Consider the following 22,431-nt stretch of genomic DNA (forward strand, 5'->3'; position numbering starts at 1 on the left):
CTAAAAGAAGGTGAGTCTTAACTGAAGATTCTTGAATGACATATTGTGGGAGTTTTCTGTTTTTAGATAGGCAGAGGTAAGCTGGTTTGTTTGTTCATTCATTTTAAGCAGAAGAGAGTGACATGGTAAACTACACATTGAAGGAACATTTTTTGGTCACTGCTTACTTGGTGGAAAGGAAAGAAACTATAGGTATGGAAACCCTTTCTTTCAAAAGCTAGTGAGAATACAGTAGGTGGTGACTATGGAAAGGAAAAAAAGGATGGAAATATTTTAACAGAAGGATAAACTGAACTGGTCAAGTGATTTAGTGTTAGGGGAAAATTGAAGAAGGAAGTATTGGTGTTACTGAAAATTTTTTGTATTTGGATGTTGGATGAGGATATGCCATTAACAGAGAATTGGAAGGAGAACTTGAACTTTTTTATATTAGAAAGATGATATTTTGGTGTTAAATACTCCTTATGGAGATGAAGATGTGGAGTTTGGCAGAGAGGTTGGGTTGGGAGATTTATTTGGAGATTAATTTGCCACGAGGTTATAGTTTACTTCATGTGAGTACATTTTTAGAGGCAGTATAGAGAAGATAGAAGAATGCATAGGAGAGATCTAGGTCAATGTCCCGGTTTGGATGGTAGGATTATGAGAATGAGGGAGTAGTCAGGTAGGATAGTACAGTTTCAGTGAAACTTAAGGAGAAATTTTGAGAAGGAATCAATACTGTTATATTGCAATGAGGTCCACGGAAAAAGGGCTGAGAAGCCACTGGACTTGTTAACTTTGATTAGCTGTGTTAGGGAGGGCTGTGATAAATCACTTCTTTCCCATTTGCTGTTTGTGAAGTCCTTTCTCTTCTTTTACTGTATCCTTCATCTCCTTCAATTTTTATTTTTGCTTATGTAATTCTAATCATTTTGTAATGTAACTATTTTTCCTTCTGCTTCCCCATTTATGTTCTGTACATTTCTCTTCTGCCCCTGCTTGTTCTCTCATCCATTTCTAGCCATATATTATTCCTGGAAGGATGTAGGAGAGGGAAGCCGGGGAATGTTGTTGCTCAGTTCGATTGATTTCATGGACTGCATTATTATGGTGTGAATTATGGCTCATATTCAGGGCAGGCAAAACTGTGATAGTGTGAAGCCTATTTGATATTTGTGCAGCAACAATATATTGTGACTGAAAGCTGTAGTATGAAATTCTGACATTTTCTTCTTCTTCTTTTTTTTTTTTTTGAGACGAACTTTCGCTTAGTTACCCAGGCTGGAGTACAGTGGTGCGATCTCGGCTTACCATAACCTCCGCCTCCTGGTTCAATCAGTTCTTGTGTCTCAGCCTTCCGAGTAGCTGGGATTATAGGCATGCGCCACCTCACCTGGCTAATTTTGTATTTTTAGTAGAGATGGGGTTTCACTATGTTGGCCAGGCTGGTCTCGAGTTTCTGACCTCAAGTGATCCACGCGGCTTGGCCTCCCAAAGTGCTGGGATTACAGGCGTGAGCCACTGCGCCTGGCCGACATTTCTTAAGAACTTTCAGTGTGGATTTTTGTGACACTGTAATTTCTTAAAAAATGAATATAAGGAATATCCTGTACATCAAAATCTGTGGTTTGAAGAGTAAAAGCATGGCTTCTTTTTCTTAAAAACTGTTAAACCTAATACATAATGTATGTGTGTATGCATGTTCAGAATACATATATAGTTTATTTTTTAATTCTAATTTTAATTTTTTTTTTTTTTTTGAGGCAGAGTCTCGCTCTGTCGCCCAGGCTGAGTGCAGTGGTGCAATCTTGGCTCGCTGCAAGCTCCGCCTCCCGGGTTCATGCCATTCTCCTGCCTCAGCCTCCCGAGTAGCTGGGACTACAGGCGCCCACCACCACGTCCGGCTAATTTTTTGTATTTTTAGTAGAGACAGGGTTTCACCGTGTTAGCCAGGATGGTCTCGATCTCCTGACCTCGTGATCCACCTGTCTTGGCCTCCCAAAGTGCTGCGATTACAGGCGTGAACCACCGCGCCCAACCACTAATTTTAATTTTTTGAGATAGGGTCTCTTTGCCCAGACTGGAGTGCAGTGGCATGATCACCAGCCGTCACCTGCTGGGTTTAAGCGATCCTCCTACTTCAGCCTCCCAAGTAGCTGGGACTGCAGGCATGTACCACCATGCCTAGTTAATTAAAAAAAATGTTTTTTGGCTGGGCGTGGTGGCTCATACCTATAATCCTAGCACTTTGGGAGGCCGAGGTGGGAGGATCATGAGGTCAGGAGTTCAAGACCAGTCTGGCTAGCATGATGAAACCCAATCTCTACTGAAAATACAAAAATTAGCTGGACATGGTGGTGTGTGCCTGTAATCCCAGCTACGTGGGAGGCTCAGGCAAGAGAATCGCTTTAACCTGGGAGGCGGAGGTTGCAGTGAGCCGAGATCGTGCCACCACTGCACTCCAGGCTGGGACACAAGTATGAAACTCTGTCTCAAAAAAAAGAACTTTTTTTTTTTTTTTTTTTTTAAGGGACAGGGTCTCTCTGTGTTGCCCAGGCTGGTCTTGAATTTCTGGGCTCAAGCTGTCCTCCCACCTTGGCCTCCCAAAGTGCTAGGATTACAGGCATGAGCCTCTGTGCCGGCCCATAATTATTTCGAATTTTCTCCTTTTTTTCTCCTCTTGATTAACTATAACAGAACATTGAGATAATGAATATCACGTGAGGTAGAACAGCACTTGAACAGTTGTAATGGAGGGAGACCTTTGGAAACATTTTAAAAATGTGTTTATGTGAATACATATTATGTTATATATTCAGTGTTTTACGTTGAAATGTTTTTTTCTTGTGTCTCCTAATATACTGTGAGTGATTCTAAATCTTTAAAAAAGTATGTGTCTGAACATAATTATCAATTCTTTCGGGAAGGAGATTTAGGCTACCAACTTGATTATACAAATGATATATAATATATGAATCCCTTTCTTTTTCTTTTTTTTTTGAGAGTCTCGCTCTGTCATCCAGGCAGGAGTACAGTGGTGTGATCTCGGTTCACTGCAACCTCTGCCTCCTGGGTTCAAGTGATTCTCCTGCCTCAGCCTCCTGAGTAGCTGGGATTACAGACGTGCATCACCACACCCAGCTAATTTTTGTATTTTTAGTAGAGATGGATTTTCATCATGTTGGCCAGGCTGGTCTCGAACTCCCGACTTCAGATGATCCACCCGCCTTGGCCTCCCAAAGTGCTGGGATTACAGGCATGGGCCACTGTGCCTGGCCATGAATCCCTTTCTATTGTAGAAGTTTCAGATAATTTAGGAAGTAAATAAAATAAAACCCAGAAGTTTCTTGTCTTTCTTCGCTAGGGATAAGCCCCTCATTTTTTTTTTTTTTTTTGAGACGGAGTTTCGCTCTTGTGGCCCAAGCTGGAGTGCAGTGACGCAATCTCGGCTCACTGCAACCTCCACCTCCTGGGTCCAATCGATTCTCCTGCCCCAGCCTCCCGAATAGCTGGGATTATAGGTGCGCAGCACCACGCCTGGCTAAGTTTTTGTATTTTTAGTACAAATGGAGTTTCACCATCTTGGCCAGGCTGTTCTCGAACTTCCGACCTCCGGTGATCCACACACCTTCGCCTCCCAGAGTGCTGGGATTACAGGTGTGAGCCACTGCGCCCGGCCATGAATCCCTTTCTGTTGTAGAAGTTTCAAATAATTTAGGAAGTAAATGAAATAAAAACCAGAAGTTCCTTTTCTTTCTTCCCTAGGGATAAGCCCCCCAGCTTTTTTTTTTTTTTTTTGAGACGGAGTCTCGCTCTGTGGCCCAGGCTGGAGTGCAGGGGCGGGATCTCAGCTCACTGCAAGCTCCGCCTCCCGGGTTTACGCCATTCTCCTGCCTCAGCCTCCTGAGTAGCTGGGACTATAGGCGCCTGCCACCTCGTCCGGCTCGTTTTTTGTATTTTTTAGTAAAGACGGGGTTTCACCGCATTAGCCAGGATGGTCTCGATCTCCTGACCTCGTGATCCGCCCGCCTCGGCCTCCCAAAGTGCTGGGATTACAGGCTTGAGCCACCACGCCCGGCCTTTTTTTTTTTTTTTTGAGATGGAGTTTCACACTTGTGGCCCAAGTTGGAGTGTAGTGACATAGTCTCGGCTCACTGCAACCTCCGCCACCTGGGTCCAATTGATTCTCCTGCTTCAGCCTCCCTAGTAGCTGGGATTATAGGCATGCTTCACCATGCATGGCTAAGTTTTTTTTTCTATTTTTAGTATAAACGGGGTTTCACCATGTTGGCCAGGCTGGTCTTGAACTCCTGATCTCAGGTGATCCACCTGCCTCGGCCTCCCAAATTGCTGGGATTACAGGCGTGAGCCATCATGCCCGGCCAGGGGTAAGCCCTTTTAAGTGTTTATTCTTTCACATCTTTTCCTGTGCATTTACACATGTACATATATAAACACACACACTCACAGAAGAGATTATACAGTTTACTATTTTATGTTATGTTATGTTATGTTATGTTATGTTATGTTATGTTATGTTATGTTATGTTGTTTTTTGAAATGGAGTTGCGCCCTTATTGCCCAGGTTGGAGTGCAGTGGCGCGATCTTGGCTTACTGCAACCTCTGCCTCCTGGGTCCAAGCAATTCTCCTGCCTCAGCCTCCCAAGTAGCTGGGATTACAGGCATGCACCACCATGCCCGGCTTATTTTGTATTTTTAGTAGAGACAGGGTTTCTCCATGTTGGTCAGGTTGGTCACGAATTCCTGACCTCAGGTGATCCACCTGTCTTGGCCTCCCAAAGTGCTGGGATTACATGAGCCACTGTGCCTGGCCAAGATTATATAGTTTATATTTAAAAACCTAAATATACTATCTATATGCCTTTTTCTGTAAACCTGCTTTTTTTTATTAGTTAACAGTGTGTCTTGGAGCGCTTCTGTTATATATTGTTAAATTTATACACACATACATATACATGTGTATCTCTGTATTTCTAATTAAATTTTGCCTTTATAAGTTTTTTAGTAAGCATTTCATTTCAGAGTAGTTTTAGATTTACAGAAAAGTTGCAAAGGTAGTACAGAATTCCCATACACCATTATTAACATCTTACATTTATTTAGCACATTTATCATAGTTAATGAAACAGTAGTGATGCGTTATTATTAACCAAAGTCCATACTTTATTCAGAATTTCCTTAGTATTTCGTCTTGTATCCTTTTTCTGTTCAAGGATCCCATCCAGGATACTGTATTACATTTAATCATCATGTCTCCTTAGACTCCTTTTGGCTGAGACAGTATCTCAGACTTCCATCGCTTTTGATGACCTTGATTGTTTGAGGTGTACTAGTTAGGTATTTTGTGGAACGTCTCCCAACTGGGATTTGTCTGATGTTGTTCTCATGATTAGATTGGAGTTTAGGGTTTTAGGGAGGAAGACAATAACTGTAAATTTTAAAAATAAAATTTAATTTAAAAATATTGAAAATTTTATAGTAAGAAGTGTCCCTAGGTTTCTCTATTCATGGTCCTCAGCTAGTTTAGTTTCCCATCTGCTTTTTTTTTTTTTTGAGACAGAGTCTCGCTCTGTCGCCCAGGCTGGAGTGCAGTGGCGCGATCTAGGCTCACCGCAACTTCCGCCTATTGGGTTCGAGCTATTCTCTTGCTTCAGCTTCTAGGCGTGTGCCACGACGCCCAGCTAATTTTTTCGTTTGTTTGTTTGTTTTCTTTGAGACAAAGTCTCGCTCTTGTTTCCCAGGTTGGAGTGCAGTAGTGCAATCTCCTCTCACTGCATCCTCCGCATTCCTGGGTTCAAGTGATTCTCCCACCTTGGCCTCCCAAAATGCTGGGATTACAGGTGTGAGCCACTGTGCCTGGGCTAATTTTTGTATTTGTAATACAGATGAGGTTTCACAATGTTGGCCAGGATGGTCTTAATCTCTTGACTTCTTGATCCACCCGCCTCGGCCTCCCAAAGTGGTGGGATTACAGGCGTGAGCCGCCGTGCCTGGCCATCATCTTTTTTTTTTTTTTTTTGAGACGGAGTTTCACTCTTGTTGCCCAGGCTGGAGTGCAGGGCGCTCTCTCGGCTTACTGCAACCTCTGCCTCCTGGGTTCAAGCGATTCTCCTGCCTCAGCCTCCTGAGTAGCTGGGATTACAGACATGTGCCACCACGTCCAGCTAGTTTTATATTTTTAGTAGAGACAGGGTTTCTCCATATTGGTGAGGCTGCTCTCGAACTCCGGACCTCAGGTGATCTGTCGTGCCTCGGCCTCCCGAAGTGCTGGGATTACAGGTGTGAGCCATCACACTCAGTCCCCCGTCTGCTTTTAATTACAAATTTCTGAATAAAATGCTCATACTACTTTTCTTTATTTAGACATATAGTGCATTCTTGTTATGTTAGATAAGAATTACCACTTTTATTATTTATTTATTTTTATTTTTAGTATTATTTTTCAAGACAGACTTGCTTTGTCACCCAGGTTAGAGTGCAGTGGCTCAGTTAGTAGCAGTGATTACAGGCCTGTGCCACCATGCTAAGCTAATTAAAAAACAGATTTTTTTTTTTTTTTTTCCTGTAGAGACAAGGCCTCACGTTTTTCCCCAGGCTGGTCTTGCCCTGCTGGCATCAAGTAAACCTCCTGCCTCAGCCTCCCCGAGTGTTTGGATTACAGGTGTAAGCTACTGAGCCTGGCCAGAATGACCACTTTAATAACCTAGCTTCTTTCCTTTTTAATAATTCCACATACCTTAGTTAAAACAATAATCAGTACTTATAATGACTCTGCAAATGCTGTTTAATGCAGATCAGGGAGAGATCCTTTTTATATGGCTTTCTTCATTTTTGTGTAGTTAAAAATTGCCTCTCTTTTTCATTTACTTTTGTATCTGTTGCTTCATTTTCTACTCTATTCTCTGTGTTCTGTGATAAGAGATAATTTGCCAGGTCCCCCTTTGTTTCTGGAGGTCTTGTTTTTAAGTGCTCCATTCTTGTACTTCAGCCTGAACTAGTTATCTGCTGAGCCATCTGCACAGTGTTTATTTTAATACATTCTCATCTGTTCTTTTATACTGGGTCCCCCGATCTCACATCGTCCTCCTTTGTTTACTACTCCTTAATTTACTTGAGCACACCCTCAAATAACTTCCTGTGACAGCATGCATGTGTGGTAATTTTTAAAAAATTTTTGCTTGTCTGAATATGCCGTCCTGCATACTTGATTGATAGTTTGGCAGATTATAAAATTGTAGATTAAAAATTATTTTCACTTGCAATTTTGAAGGCATTGCTGTATTGCTTTCTAGCATCTGTGTACTGTTACTGTTGAAGAGTTCATTTCCATAGTTACCTGATCTTTTATGTGATCTGTGTATTTTTTCCTTTCTTCTAGAGGGTTTTAGGATCTTTTATTTATCCCAGTATACTGAAATTTTATAATTGTGTGTGTAGTGTGTGTGTGAGGAGGGGACCACGGTGGTGGATTCCATTCTTTGTACTCATCTCTTATGAAAACTTTCGTTTGGGAGACTGATCTTTTTTGGGAAAATTTGTTGTATTATTTATTTGGTATTTTTCTTCCCTTTAAAATTCTGAACTACCCCCCCCCCCCCCCCCCGAAATTTCAGTTAATTTGATACTGGATCTCCTGAATAGATCCTTTTAGGTCACCTTATTTTGCTTTTTTCTACTTTTTTTGCCTTTTGTTCAGGTTTTTGAGATATTATCTCGCCTTTATATTCTAACATTTTAATTCTTTCAGTTTTGCTATTATATTTTTAATTTTCCATATCTCCTTTCTAAATTTAATTCAGTTTAAGCGTTTTAGGAAAGTACAGTCAGCTTGTTTTTAGGTACATCCTTTGCCTTACCTGGGATGCCTGAGTCTTGAAGCCTATTTAGTTTCTTCAGAAATGGAAGTTCGGTGTTTTCCTTAAGGGATGAGAGTGAAATAATCTCAACTATTTGGTGTGGGAGGACTGGGAAGTTTAATTCTTTTTATAAACTTTGAGTCAGTTTTCCTTAAGATAGCTGTATGTGTGTGTGTGTGTATATGTGTGTATATATGTGCAAACACATATATGCATACATGTAATACGTGCATTTATGTGTATATACATGTATTCACACACATGTATATATGATAGTCTTGGGATCCTTTTATAGATTTTGACTCTTACTTTAAACATTAATGACTTCATAATTTTTCATTGTATGAGTATACCCAACTTTAATCAATTCTCCATAATTAAAATTTAAGTTATTGGCCAGGTGTGATGGCTCACATCTGTAATTCCAGCACTTTGGGACATGGAGGTGGACAGAGTTTGAGACCAGTCAGGGCAACATGGTGAAACCCTGTCTCTACAAAAAATATAAAAAACTAGCCTGGCATGGTGGCCTGTGCCTGTGGTTCCAGCTACTTGGGAAACTGAGGTGGGAGGATCACTTGAGTTGGGCAAGTCAAGACTGCACTGAGCCATGTTGGTGCCACTGTACTCCAGCCTGGGTGACAGAGTGAGACCCTGTCTCAAAAACAAAATTTTTTTTTAGAAGTTATTTTCAGTTACTATTGTAAATAATGGGGAATGAGGACCCTTGTATAGCTAGCTGGTACAGTTGGCCCTCTTCATCTGTGGGTTCTGCATCTGTGTATTCAACCAACCGTAGATCACAAGTATTTGGAAAAAAGCAATGAAAAATAACAATACAACAATAAAAATGATATAAATTAAACAATGCAGTCTAACAATTATTTACATAGTATTTACATTATATTAGGTTTTATAAGTAATCAAGAGATGATTTAAAGCATGTGGGAGAATGTGCATAGGTTGTATATGCAAATACTATGTAATTTTTTATAAGTGACTTGAGCATCCACAAATTTTGGTGCGTGGATTTAGGTATTTATGGGGGTGTCCTGGAACTAATCCCCCATGGATGATGGGCAATTGTATTTGTGCAGGTTTGCCTCCTTTTTATTAAATTCTAGTAGCGGAATTATGGAATCAAAGGACTGATCTGTTTTAAAGTTTGTTCTACATATTGTTAAATTGCCCTCCAATAAGACTGTCTTTAAACTCATTGTGTAGAAGTGCGTATTTTACTTTACCTTTGCCAGCATTCGTTATTCTCTCTTTTTTTTTTTTTAAATAGTCAATTTGATAGGTGAAAAATGGTTTCCTGCTGCTCTAATTTGTATCTCTTTGAGTACTACTGGTAAGGTTGAAATTTTTTCCATTTTTTTTTAACATTAGCATTCTTTGAAACTTGCTGTTTTATGTCCTTTGTTCCTTTATTTTTCAATTTTTAAAATTTAATTTTTAAAGTTTTTTGATATTGTAAAAGCTATTTTTTTGTTTAAACAAAGCTCTACAGATGGTGAAGATGTGGAGAAAGGGAACCGTTGTACACTGTTAGGAATGGAAATTAGTACAGCTCCTATGGAAAACAATATAGCGATTCCTCAGAAAATTAAAAATAGAACTACCGTGTGATCCAGCAATCCTACTGCTGAGTATATACTTCAAAGAAAGGAAATTACTATGCTCCCACATTCATTACAGCATTATTCACAGTAGCCAAGATACGGAGTCAAGCTAAGTTTCCATCAAGAGATGCATGGATAAATAAAATGTTGATATATATACACTGTGGATATATTATTCAGCCTTAAGAAAGAAGGAAATCCAGCAAGCAGGAACCCACATCCAGGAACAGAGCACTTTGCTCCTCCCTCAGACTGAATGGAGACCAGAAATCAGATGTTTATGCCCAAGAAAAGTAGGATTTCGTTCAGCACTTCTCCCGGATTGTCAGGGTACTGACTGAGAATGAGATGGGGCATCCAGAGATAGGAGTGCTATTGCCCGATTCGAGGAGGTCCTGGAGTACAGTGCCATTGGAGGCAAGTATCACCAGGGTTTAATGGTGCTGGTAGCATTCCAGGAGCTGGTGGAACCAGGGAAACAGGATGCTGATAGTCTCGAGTGGGCCCTGACTGTGAGCTGGTGTGTAGAACTACTGCAAGCTTTCTTCCTGGTGTCAGATGACATCATGGATTCATCCTCACTCACCTGCCAGGGGCAGATCGGCTGGTATCAGAAGCCAGGCATAGATTTGGATGCCATCAATGATGCTGTGCTTCTGGAAGCATGTGTCTACCGTCTGCTGTGTCTACCACAATTTCAGTTAGGAGAAATAAGTTCAATAGAGATACATGCTCTGTTGCCTGGAGCAGCCCTATTACCTGAACCTGATCAAGCTCTTCCTGCAGAGTTTCTGTCAGACTGAGATTGGGGAGACGCTGGACCTTATCACAGCACCCCCGCCCCGCCAGGGCAGGGTGGATCTTGGCAGATTCACTGAAAAGAGGTACAAATCTATTGTCAAGTACAATTGATTCCTGTAGCTGCAGTCATGTATATGGTGGGCATCGATGACAAGAAGGAACACACCAATGCCAGGAAGATCCTGCTGGAGATGGGAGAGTTCTTTCAGATTCAAGATGATTACCTTGACCTCTTTGGGGACCCCAGTGTGACTGGCAGAGTTGACACTGACATCCAGGACAACAAGTGCAGCTGGCTGGTGGTTCAGTGTCTGCAACAGGCCACTCCAGAACAGTTACCAGATCCTGAAGGAGAATTACGGGAGAAGGAGGCCAAGAAGGTAGACTCGGTGAAGGTACTATATGAGGAGCTGGATCTACCAGCTGTGTTCTTCAGTCTGAGGAAGACAGAGCCACATTATGGGTCTCGTGGCAGTACGCGGTGCCCCTAACCCCAGCTATGTTCCAGGGACTAACACACAAAATCTGTGAGCGGAAGAAGTGGCCTATAGACTGCAAGGGCAGGGAGAGGAGGCTCTCAGTAAATTATTGTGTAACCTTAAAAAACAAAAACAAAAAAACAAAAACAAGGAAATCCTGTCATTTCATTTGCAACAACGTGGATGAATCTGGAGGATATTGTATAAAATGAAATAAACCAGACACAGAAAGACAAATGCCTTATGATCTCATTTATATGTGAGGTATAAATGAGTCAAACTCATAGAAAAAGAGTAAAATAGTGGTTACCAGATGCTGGGGGATTGGGGAGACGTTTAAAGGATACACAATTTCAGTTAGGAGAAATAAGTTCAAGAGATCTATTGTATATCATGGTGACTACAGTTAATACGTTACAGATAGGAAAATTGCTAAGTAGATTTTAAGTGTTCTCACCACATACAAAAAGATAAGTATGCAAACATTTTCTCCCATTCTGTAGGTTGCCTGTTCACTCTGATGGTAGTTTCTTTTGCTGTGCAGAAGCTCTTTAGTTTAATTAGATCCCTTTTGTCAATTTTGGCTTTTGTTGCCATTGCTTTTGGTGTTTTCAACATGAAGTCCTTGCCCATGCCTATGTCCTGAATGGTATTGCCTAGGTTTTCTTCTAGGGTTTTTATGGTTTTAGGTCTAACATTTAAGTCTTTAATCCATCTTGAATTAATTTTTTTTTTTTTTTGAGACGGAGTCTCGCTCTTTTCGCCCAGGCTGGAGTACAGTGGTGCCGTCTCCGCTCACTGCAAGCTTCACCTCCTGGGTTCACGCCATTCTCCTGCCTCAGCCTCCTGAGTAGCTGGGACTACAGGCGCCCGCCACCACACCTGACTAATTTTTTGTATTTTTAGTAGAGATGGGGTTTCACCATGTTGACCAGGATGGTCTCGATCTCCTGGCCTCGTGATCCGCCCGTCTCGGCCTCCCAAAGTGCTGGGATTACAGGCGTGAGCCACCGCACCTGGCTTGAATTAATTTTTGTATAAGGCATAAGGAAGGGATCCAGCTTCAGCTTTCTACATATGGCTAGCCAGTTTTCCCAGCACCATTTATTAAATAGGGAATCCTTTTCCCATTGCTTGTTTGTGTCAGGTTTGTCAAAGATCAGATAGTTGGAGATGTGTGGTATTATTTCTGAGGCCTCTGTTCTGTTCCTTTGGTCTACATCTCTGTTTTGGCACCAGTACCGTGCTGTTTTGGTTACTGTATGCTTTGTAGTATGGTTTGAAGTCAGGTAGCGTGATGCCTCCAGCTTTGTTCATTTGGCTTAGGATTTACTTGGCAATGCGGGCTGTTTTTTGGTTCCATATGAACTTTAAAGAAATTTTTTCCAATTCTGTGAAGAAAGTCATTGGTAGCTTGATGGGGATGGCATTGAATCTATAAACTACCTTGGGCAGTATGGCCATTTTCACGATACTGATTCTTCCCCTCCATGAGCATGGAATATTCTTCCATTTGTTTGTATCCTCTTTTATTTTGTCGAGCAGTGGTTTGTAGTTCTCCTTGAAGAGGTCCTTCACATCCCTTGTAAGTTGGATTCCTAGGTATTTTATTGTTTGAAGCAATTGTGAATGGGAGTTCACTCATGATTTGGATCTCTGTTTGTCTGTTATTGGTGTATAAGAATGTTTATGATTTTTGCATGCTGATTTTGTATCCTGAGACTTTGCTGAAGTTGCTTATCAGCTTAAGGAGATTTTGGGCTGAGACAATGGAGTTTTCTAGATATACAATCTTGTCCTCTGCAAACAGGGACAATTTGACTTCCTCTTTTCCTAATTGAATACCCTTTATTTCTTTCTCCTGCCTGATTACCCTGGCCAGAACTTCCAACACTGTTGAATAGGAGTGGTGAGAGAGGGCATCCCTGTCTTGTGCCAGTTTTCAAAGGAATGCTTCCAGTTTTTGCCCATTCAGTATGATATTGGCTGTGGATCTGTCATAAATAGCTCTCATTATTTTGAGTTACGTTCCATCAATACCTAATTTAACAAAGGGCTAATACCCAGAATCTACAAAGAACTCAAATTTACAAGAAAAAAACAACCCCATCAACAAGTGGGCAAAGGATATGAACAGACATTTCTCAAAAGAAGGCATTTATGCAGCCAACAGACACATGAAAAAAATGCTCATCATCACTGGCCATCTGAGAAATGCAAATCAAAACCACAATGAGATACCATCTCACACGAGTTAGAATGGCAATCATTAAAAAGTCAGGAAACAACAGGTGCCGGAGAGGATGTGGAGAAATAGGAATACTTTTACACTGTTGGTGGGACTGTAAACTAGTTCAACCATTGTGAAAGACAGTGTGGCGATTCCTCAGGGATCTAGAACTAGATGTACCATTTGACCCAGCCATCCCATTATTGGGTATATACCCAAAGGATTATAAATCATGCTGTTGTAAAGACACATGCACACGTATGTTTATTGCAGCACTATTCACAATAACAAAGACTTGGAACCAACCCAAATGTCCGACAGTGATAGTCTGGATTTAGAAAATGTGGCACATATACACCATGGAATGCTATACAGCCATAAAAATGGATGAGTTCATGTCCTTTGTAGGGACATGGATGAAGCTGGAAACCATCATTCTCAGCAAAGTATCGCAAGGACAAAAAACCAAGCACTGCATGTTCACACTCATAGGTGGGAACTGAACAATGAGAACACTTAACAGGAAGGGGAACATCACACACTGGGGCCTGTTGTGGGGTTGGGGGAGGGGGGAGGGATAACATTAGGAGATATACCTAATGTAAATGATGAGTTAATGAGTGCAGCACACCAACATGGCACATGTATACATATGTAACAAACCTGCACGTTGTGCACATGTACCCTAGAACTTACAATAAAAAAAAGTAAAAAAGTTAAGTATGTGAAGTAATGCATATATTTGTTAAGTAGCTTGATTTAACCATTTTACAACGTATTCATACATGAAAACACCATGTACACCGTAAATATGTACAATTTGTATTTGTCCGTTTAAAAAGAAAAAAGCTCTGCTTAAGAAGGAAATTAACCCATTATCTTTTGGGGAAAATTGTTTGTCCTATACTTACACTCAGAAAAATTGTGGATCCTTAATGTTAGGGAAGCGTAGTTTCATTCAGTCATAGAACTTACTGTAAAAAATGACTAGGCCAGTTAGATAAGGGGACTAAATATGAGAAAGTATTCTTGGAAGACTTTAAGGACTAAGAATTTCCTTCTGTGGTGTAGCATGGCAAAGGAAAAGAAGGAAGGATTAATGAAGATGAACCAAGAGCACCTTATGAAAGAGAAAGTCATTGATTTACTGTAGAAAATAATGCAGTTGGCCGGGCGCGGTGGCTCAAGCCTGTAATCCCAGCACTTTGGGAGGCCGAGACGGGCGGATCACGAGGTCAGGAGATCGAGACCATCCTGGCTAATACGGTGAAACCCCGTCTCTACTAAAAAATACAAAAAAAAAAAAAAAACTAGCCGGGCGAGGTGGCGGGCGCCTGTAGTCCCAGCTACTCGGGAGGCTGAGACAGGAGAATGGCGTAAACCCGGGAGGCGGAGCTTGCAGTGAGCTGAGAGCCGGCCACTGCACTCCAGCCTGGGCGGCAGAGCAAGACTCCATCTCAAAAAAAAAAAAAAAAAAAAAAAAAAGTAATTTCTCACTTTATCACAGAACCTGTTTCATGCATAAAACAAGCATTTATTGAAGGAAAGCCTTCTCTACTCATGGAGTTTACGTGGGTGGGGAGGAGGATGGTAAGACAGATGTTTGTAACCAGAATACAGTGTGAAATTTCCTGTAATACATATAGATAACCCAATTACTATACAGTATAGTACTAATGGACCTTGTTTAGTTTCTTAGCACAGAAAAAATAAGAATTGTCCTTTAGGTGATTGCCAAAAGTTAGAACTGTTACCTCTCTTTCCTGTAGTGACAAATGACATCTGAGAATTAAGAGATAGAATAAAATGAAATGAGACTCAAAAAATTTTTCATTTTGAATAATTTAAAATTTTTTTTTTCTATTTTTGAGGTCATCAGTATGAGAATGATGAGAGTTAAAATTTTTGTCATAATTAAGATATATTTCTTATATTGTAGGAAGCTAGGAAGTATGTAGTACATTTTAAAAAGTCATGAGAATAGTTAAAAAATGGCAGTCTTCTGTTATCTGGTAGATAATTCTGAAGATTCCAGGTAAATGGATTGTTGACATGTTTATTCTAGTTTTTCTTTTAGAGATAGGGTCTTGCTCTGTCACCCAGGCAGAAGTGCCTTGACACTATCATAGTTCACTGCAGCCCCCTGAGTAGCTAGAACTACAGGTGTGTACCACCATGCCTGGGTAATTTTTTTTTTTTAAAGGTTTTTGTAGAGACAGTATCTTGCTTTGTTTCTCAGGCTTATTTTTTGATATTTACTTTAGAGACAGGGTCTTACTCTGTCACCTAGTCTGGAATGTAATGGCATGGCTATAGCTCATTGCAGCCTCGAATTCCTAGGGTCAAGTGATCCTCCCATTGGGTTTATTTTTATTTTTTTAGAGATTGGGTCTTACTCTGTCAGCCAAGCTGGAGTTGCAGTGCAGGGTTCATAGCTCGCTTCATTCTTGAACTCGTGGACTCAGGGGATCCACCTGGGTTTTTTGGTGTGTAGGCATGTGCCATCATGCCCAACTAGTTAAAAAAGAAAAAAACCCAACTTTTTTTTTTTTTTTTTTTAAAGAGATGTTATGTTGCCCAGGCTGTTCTCAAACTCCTGGCCTCAAGTGATTCTCATACATCAGCCTCCTGAGTAGCTGGGATTACATGTGTGTGAGCCTGGCTCTTGTAACTGTATTTTGTACCTATTAATCATCCTCTCTTCATCCTTCCCTTCCTCCTGCTGTTCCTAGCCTCTGGTAACCACTTACCGACTCTCTACCTTCATTAGATCCACTTTTTAAGTTCTTACATATATGAGTGAGAACATGCAGAATTTCTGTGCCTGCTTTATTTCATTTAACATAGTGACCTCCAGTTCCATCCACATTGCTGCCAGTGATGAGATTTCCTTCTCTTTTTAGGCTGAATAATATTCCATTGTGTATATGTACCACATTTTTTTATCCATTCATTTGTTGATGAAACCTTAGGTTGATTCTCTATCTTGGCTATTGTAAATAGTACAGTAAACATGGAAGCGCAGGTATTTCTTTGATAACACTCATTTCCTTTCTTTTGGGTAGGTTCTCAGCAGTAGGATTGCTGGATCATATGGTAGTTCTATTTTTAGTTTTTTGAGGAACCTTCATACTGATTTCCACATTGGTTGAACTAGTTTGCATTTCCACCAGCAGTGTACAAGTGTTCTCCTTTTTCTGCATCCTTGCCAGCATGTTTTTTATGTGTGTGTTTTTGGTAAAAGCCATTCTAACTTGGGTGAGACTATATCTCATGGTTTTAATTTGCATTTTCCTGATGATTAGTGGTGTTGATTCTTTTTTCATGTACCTGTTGGCCATTTGTATGTTTTTTGAAAAATGCCTATCTAGATCATTTGCTGCCCGCCCCCCCCCCCCCCCCCGCCCCATTTTTTTTGAGATAGGGTCTCTGTCACCCAGGCTGGAGTGCAGTGATGTGGTCATGGCTCACTGCAGCTCCAACTTCCCAGGCTCAAGTGGTCCCCCTACCTCAGCCTCTCAGGTAACTGAGACTACAGGTGCACACCACCATGCCTGGCTAATTTTTTCTTTTCTTTTCTTTTTTTTTGAGATGGGGTTTCACTATGTCACTCAGGCTGGAGTGCAGTGGTGCCATCTTGGCTCACTGTAACCTATGCCTCTGGGGCTCGGGTGGTCCTCCCACCTCAGCCTACCGAGTGGCTGGGACTACAGGCATGTACCACCTGGCCTGGCTGATTTTTGTATTTTTTGTAGAGATGGCAGTCTCGCTACGTTGCCGAGCTGGTCTCAAACTCCTGGGCTCAAGCGTTCCACTCGTCTTGGCCTCCCAACAATTTATGTCTTTTAATTGGATAGTTTAGTCTATTTTTATTCAGTATTTTTATCAATAGATAAGGACTTGTTTTCTGGTTGTTTTCCTCTCTTCTTTCTTCCTGTTTTCCTTTTGTGTTTAAGTGACTTTTCTCTAATAGTATGTTTTAATTCATTGCCTTTTTTTTAGGGTATCTATGATAGTTTTTGCTTTGTGGTTACTGTGGGGCTTGCAAAAATATCTTCTAGAAATAACAAGGTTTTTTTGTTTTTATTTTTTTGAAATGGAGTTTTGCTCTTGTTACCCAGACCGGAGTGCAATGGTGTGATCTCGGCTCACCACAACCTCTGCCTCCTGGGTTCAAGTGATTCTCCTGCCTCTCGGCCTCCTGAGTATCTGGGATTACAGGCATTTGCCACCACGCCTGGCTAATTTTGTATTTTTGGTAGAGACGTGGTTTCTCCATGTTGGGTAGGCTGGTCTGGAACTCCTGACCTCAGGTGGTCCGCCCGCCTAGGCCTCCCAGAGTGCTAGGATTACAGGTGTGAGCCACTGTGCCCGACCACAAGTTATTTTAAACAGATGTCAACTAACTTTGATCAGAAAGAAACCAAGGAAAAACTTAAAACCTCTTTAAGTCAATTTCCATCATATTTTGACTTTTCTTCTCTTAATGTCGATCTTTTCATATTTCCCATCTCTTAACAGGTTGCCGTGGTTATTTCTGATAGATTTATCTATTTTTTTTTTTTTTTTTTTTTTGAGATGGAGTCTCACCCACTCTGTTGCCCGGGCTGGAGTGCAGTGGTGCGATCTCTGCTCACTGCAACCTCGGTCTCCTGGGTTCAAGCGATTCTCCTGCCTCAGCCTCCCAAGTAGCTGGGATTACAGGCATGCGTCACTGCGCCCGGCTAGTTTTTGTATTTTTAGTAAAAATGGGGTTTCACCATGTTGGCCAGGATGATCTGGAACTCCTGACCTCAAGCAGTCTGCCCACTTCGACCTTCCCAAGTGTGGGGATACAGGCGTAAGCTACTGCATGCGTCCTGCCCATTTACCTATTATACTTGATGCCAAAAATATGAGTGGATTATACACCACAGTTACAGGGTTAGGGTATTCTGAATTTGTGTACTTTTACCCATGAGTTTTGTACCTTCAATTTTTCTTTTTGTATGTTAGCACCCCTTTGTTTCAGATTGAAGAGCTTCTGAATATGTTGTCCTACTTCCTCCATGTATAGTTGTTGAGAAGTTTATTGTCAGGCTAATCCGAGCTCTTTATATGATACTTGCTTCTTTTCACTTACTGCTTTGTAAAATCCTATCTTTGTCCTTTTTCTCTGATAATTTGACATGCCTTGGGGTAGTCTTATTTTGGTGGAATATGTTTGGTGATCTCTGACCTTCCTGTGTCTGGACACATACCTTTCTCCAGGTTTGGAAGGTTTTCTGGGATTATGTTTTATTTATTTTTTTTTTCAGAAAAAATTTAACAGGTTTCTTTATAATTATAAAGTTGAACTGCTGAAACTCGTTCACTGAAACATTTTGACTTGCATTAATGCTTTACATCCCTGCATTTATATTAAAAATTCACACACAAATGAAAATGGAAAAACTGCCATTACCTGATTTCTGTCACCTGTTTTTCCATTCACAATCACATACTTAGGCACCTTTTGACCCCATGAGGGGGGGAAAAAAATCTAACGTTCACAACTACCAGTAATGGGAAGAAGATAATTTTTTTCTTTTGAGAGAATGAAATGTTTGCCATCATACTGGATTCTTGAGCATATTCCCCACCAATATGGTTTGGCTCTGTATCCCCACACAAATCTCATGTTGAATTGTAATCCACACCTGTTGAGGGAGGGACCTGGTGGGAGGTGATTGGATCATGGCGGCAGTTTTCCCCCATGCTGTTCTTGTGATAGTGAGTGAGTTCTCTCACGAGATCTAATGGTTTAAAAGTGTCTGGCAGTTCCCCCCTCACTCTGTCTCTCCTACTACCTTGTGAAGAAGGTGCTTGCTTCTCCTCCTCCTGCCACGATAGTGGGTTTCCTGAGGCCTTTCAAACCACGCAGAACTGTGAGTCAATTAAACTTTTTTTCTATCTCAGGTAGTTCTTTATAGCAGTGTGAAAAAGGATAATACATCCACGTATTAGTGGTGTGCTAGCTGGATGTCTTTTGGCATAATTGTGTTTTTTTTTCTTTCTTTTGAGATGGAGTTTTGCTCTTGTTGCCCACGCTGGAGTGCAGTGGCGTGATCGCAGCTCACTGTAACCTCCACCTTCCAGGTTCAAGCAATTCTCCTGCCTCAGCCTCTTGAGTAGCTGGGATTACAGGCATGTGCCACTATGCCTGGCTAATTTTTTGTATTTTTAGAGAAACGGGGTTTCACCATGTTCACCAGGCTGGTCTCGAACTCCTGACCTCAGATGATCTGCCCGCCTTGGCCTCCCAAAGTGCTGGGATTACAGGCGTGAGCCACCACGCCCGTCCCTTTTGGCATAATTGTTACATGTTTTGCATGGATAGCACACAGGTTGGTGTCTTCAAAAAGGGCCAACCAGTTAAGCCTCACTTGCCTCCTGCAAAGCACCAGTAACTGCGCTCTGGAAGCATAGATCTGTTTTAAAGCCCTGAGCAATTTGTTGCACTAGACACTGGAAGGGAAGTTTGTGAATCAGTTGTTCAGTGGACTTCTGGTAACGTGTAATTTCACGTAATACCAGGCCTGTGATGATGATGCGTCTTTACCCTTCCAATAGAGGGCACACTCTTGTGAGCGACCTCCTGGCTGCTTTACCACACTGGTGGATTTGCGGGCGGTCAGCTTTGTAGGAACTATGGTATAGAGGCCTCCTTACTTACCCACCTTCTCCTTAGGCTGGAGCTCAGTGAGCTAGAGGTGGTGTCAGCCTTAGAGAGAGACAGTGGTGTGGCGGTGGCTGCAAACACAATTGAAAAGGATTATTTTTTAAAACAAGCTTACTGCCCCTTCTTTCTCCACTTCTTGAAACTACTCTTATGTTTGTTTTGAGGTTATTCGCTATATCTTGTAGCCATGCTTTGCTCCTTTTTGTTCTTTTTTCTCTTCTGTGTATTTTCAAATAATTAGTCCTTAAGTTCAACTGATTCTTTCTTCTGCTTTATCCTTTCTACTGTTGAGAGCTTGTAGTGCATTTTTCATTGCAGCAAATGCATTTCCCAGTTCCAGGATTTCTTTTTTTTTTTTTCATTATTTCAATATCTTTGTTAAATTTCTCTGATAAATTCCTAAATTGCTTATCTATGTTATCTTGGAGTTGTCTGAGTTTCCTTAAAACTGCTGTTTTGAAGTTTTGATCTGAGAGCTCACATGTTGCTGTTTTGTTAGGGTTGGTCACTGGCTCCTTGCTTTGGGGAGGTGATGGCTGCCTGTTTGCTGTTGTGTCTTGTGGTCTTATGTCTGTGGCTTTGCATTGAAGGATTAGTTATGTATTCTGGTCTTCAGTGTCTGGCGTCTGGCTTGTTTGGTCCTTACAGAGTTTATTTGCTTAGTGGTTTTGTGCGGTTGCCTGTCGAATCCCCTTAATTCCATATTGCTGCCTCCTTTTCAGCACTAGATGTCGCAGTAAGCCCAAGTTTGCCTTATTTGGGGCAAATGTTCAGAGGACTGCCTATCCCCAAAGACGGGGTGGAGGCGGTAGGGGGCGCGGGGGGGAGGGAGTTGATCCTACAGAGGATACTCCTGCGGTGTGGGAGGGCTGGCTGCAGGTTCAGGCCCAGAAGACCCGTGGAGCTTGCCTCCTGTGGTGTGGTGCTGCTCAACAGCCACCCTGATTTGGCCTAATTTTTTGGCTGAGATAAACTGCAGAGTTTCCTGGACTGTCTCCAGCTGCCATCAGGGCTTTTTCTCCCTACAGGCACTTGCAATGCTTCTTGTGGATTAAGGCAGGAATGGTTTTCCTGCAGGAGAACCCAAGATGGTAAAGAAGCTGGCTGTCTGCCTCATTCTTACGTTTTCTAATGTAAAACTTTGAGTCTTGGGGGATTTTTCCATGGGGTGCCTCGCAGATCTGGGGAGGGGAATCAGAGAAGTTGGTTTCTCTTACCATCTGTTTGGAGTTTTAAATTTCCCTGTGGCCCTGGGGATCATCTGCACCTCAGGTTTGAGTTCTGGGATATTGCTAGCGATAGTCTTGATCCTGGATATTTGCTTTTGGTTTTCTGTGGGGAAGAGTGAAGCCAGATGGCTTCTGCTCTGCCATTTTGATGGTGCCACTTATTTATTTTTTTTAGCATATTGAAAATACTCTGCTGGCTTGTGGCTGTTGAGAAGTCAGTAGGCTTTTGCTGTTTTAAATGTAGTCTGCTTTTTCCTTTCACTTCTTTTATAGTCTTCTCTCTGTCTTTAGCTGTTTTGCAGCTTCCATTGTGGTGTTTTTGTGTGTGGAATTCTTCTTATTTATTCCATGTAAGAGTTATTAGCTTTCTTTAATCTGATTTTCTGCCCTGATTTTGAGGTCTGTATGGCTGCAGTTGGAAGGAGGTGGTAAATAGGGATTTCTTCAAGGTTTCTGGGGACCCCATAGCTGCAAGGTCAGAACAGAAGTGAAGGCAGTGTCCACTACTGACTCACCTTGGGAGCCCTCACGACTTTAATAATAATAGAGACTAGTGAATTTTATTGAAACCAGATGAGATTATTTTGTTGCTAAGAACTGGTGTTCCAAAGTGGTAGTTAAAATAAGAATCAACTGGCATTTGTTGACTGTAAGATTCTTAGTGCAGTATTATTATTCATCTTTATTTCCTAAATCCATACATGCTTAATAGAAGTGTATTGGGTGAATGAGATACATATTACACTGAAGCATATGTGGCTTATACTGCTAAATTGTAAGTTCACCATATTTCTGAAGATCCCATTTATATTTTGTTTAAAATTATTTTAGGCTGGGCACAGTGGTTCACCGCTATAATCTCAGTACTTTGGGAGGCTGAGGTAGGTGGAGAGCTTGAGCACAGGAGTTTGAGACCAGTCTGGGCAACACAGTGAGACCCTGTCTCTACTAAAAATTAAAAAATTAGCTGGGTGTGATGGTGTGCACCTGTTGTCCCAGCTACTTGAGGGGCTTAGGTAGGAGGATTGCTTGAGCCTGGGAAGTCAAGGCTGCAGTGAGTTGTGGTCATGCCACTGCACTCCAGCCTGTGTGACAGAGCAAGACCCCGTCTCAAAAAAACAAACAAAATTATTTTAATGAGTTTCTTTTTATATCTTAACCTTTATGTGTGGGCTAAACACATACTTTATATGCGTTTAAAAGGTATGTGTTTAGCCCATGTTCATTTTTCCACATATATAATTTCCTTTTTGTTCAAGGTTGATAGTAACCTAGTCATCTATTCCTTCTTCTTTCTTCCATTCTTAGATTCCTTTGGCCGTTTGGGTTTAAACTATATCATAGATCTGTTTGCATCTGTTCCCCCCACTCCCCTTTGTAGTTACTTATTTATGCCTTAAAAAGTTGACCTCATGTTTTAGAGCAGCTTTAGGTTCATAGCAAAATTGAGCAGAAGGTACAGACTTCTCATATACCCTCTCCCCCAACACATGCATAGCCTTCCCCATCA

At 41.4% G+C, this 22,431-nt stretch overlaps 1 protein-coding gene and 1 pseudogene across 1 annotated transcript in view; both read left to right on the forward strand.

The window, feature by feature from the left end:
* The window catches only part of RSBN1L (round spermatid basic protein 1 like), a 102,177-nt gene that overhangs the window by 22,898 nt on the left and 56,848 nt on the right, over window positions 1-22,431 (forward strand). The window lies entirely within an intron of this gene.
* LOC104680366 lies at window positions 123-21,412 on the forward strand (annotated as a pseudogene).

This window comes from Rhinopithecus roxellana, chromosome 6 (genome assembly GCF_007565055.1).
Source record: "Rhinopithecus roxellana isolate Shanxi Qingling chromosome 6, ASM756505v1, whole genome shotgun sequence".
NCBI classification, from domain to species: domain Eukaryota; kingdom Metazoa; phylum Chordata; class Mammalia; order Primates; family Cercopithecidae; genus Rhinopithecus; species Rhinopithecus roxellana.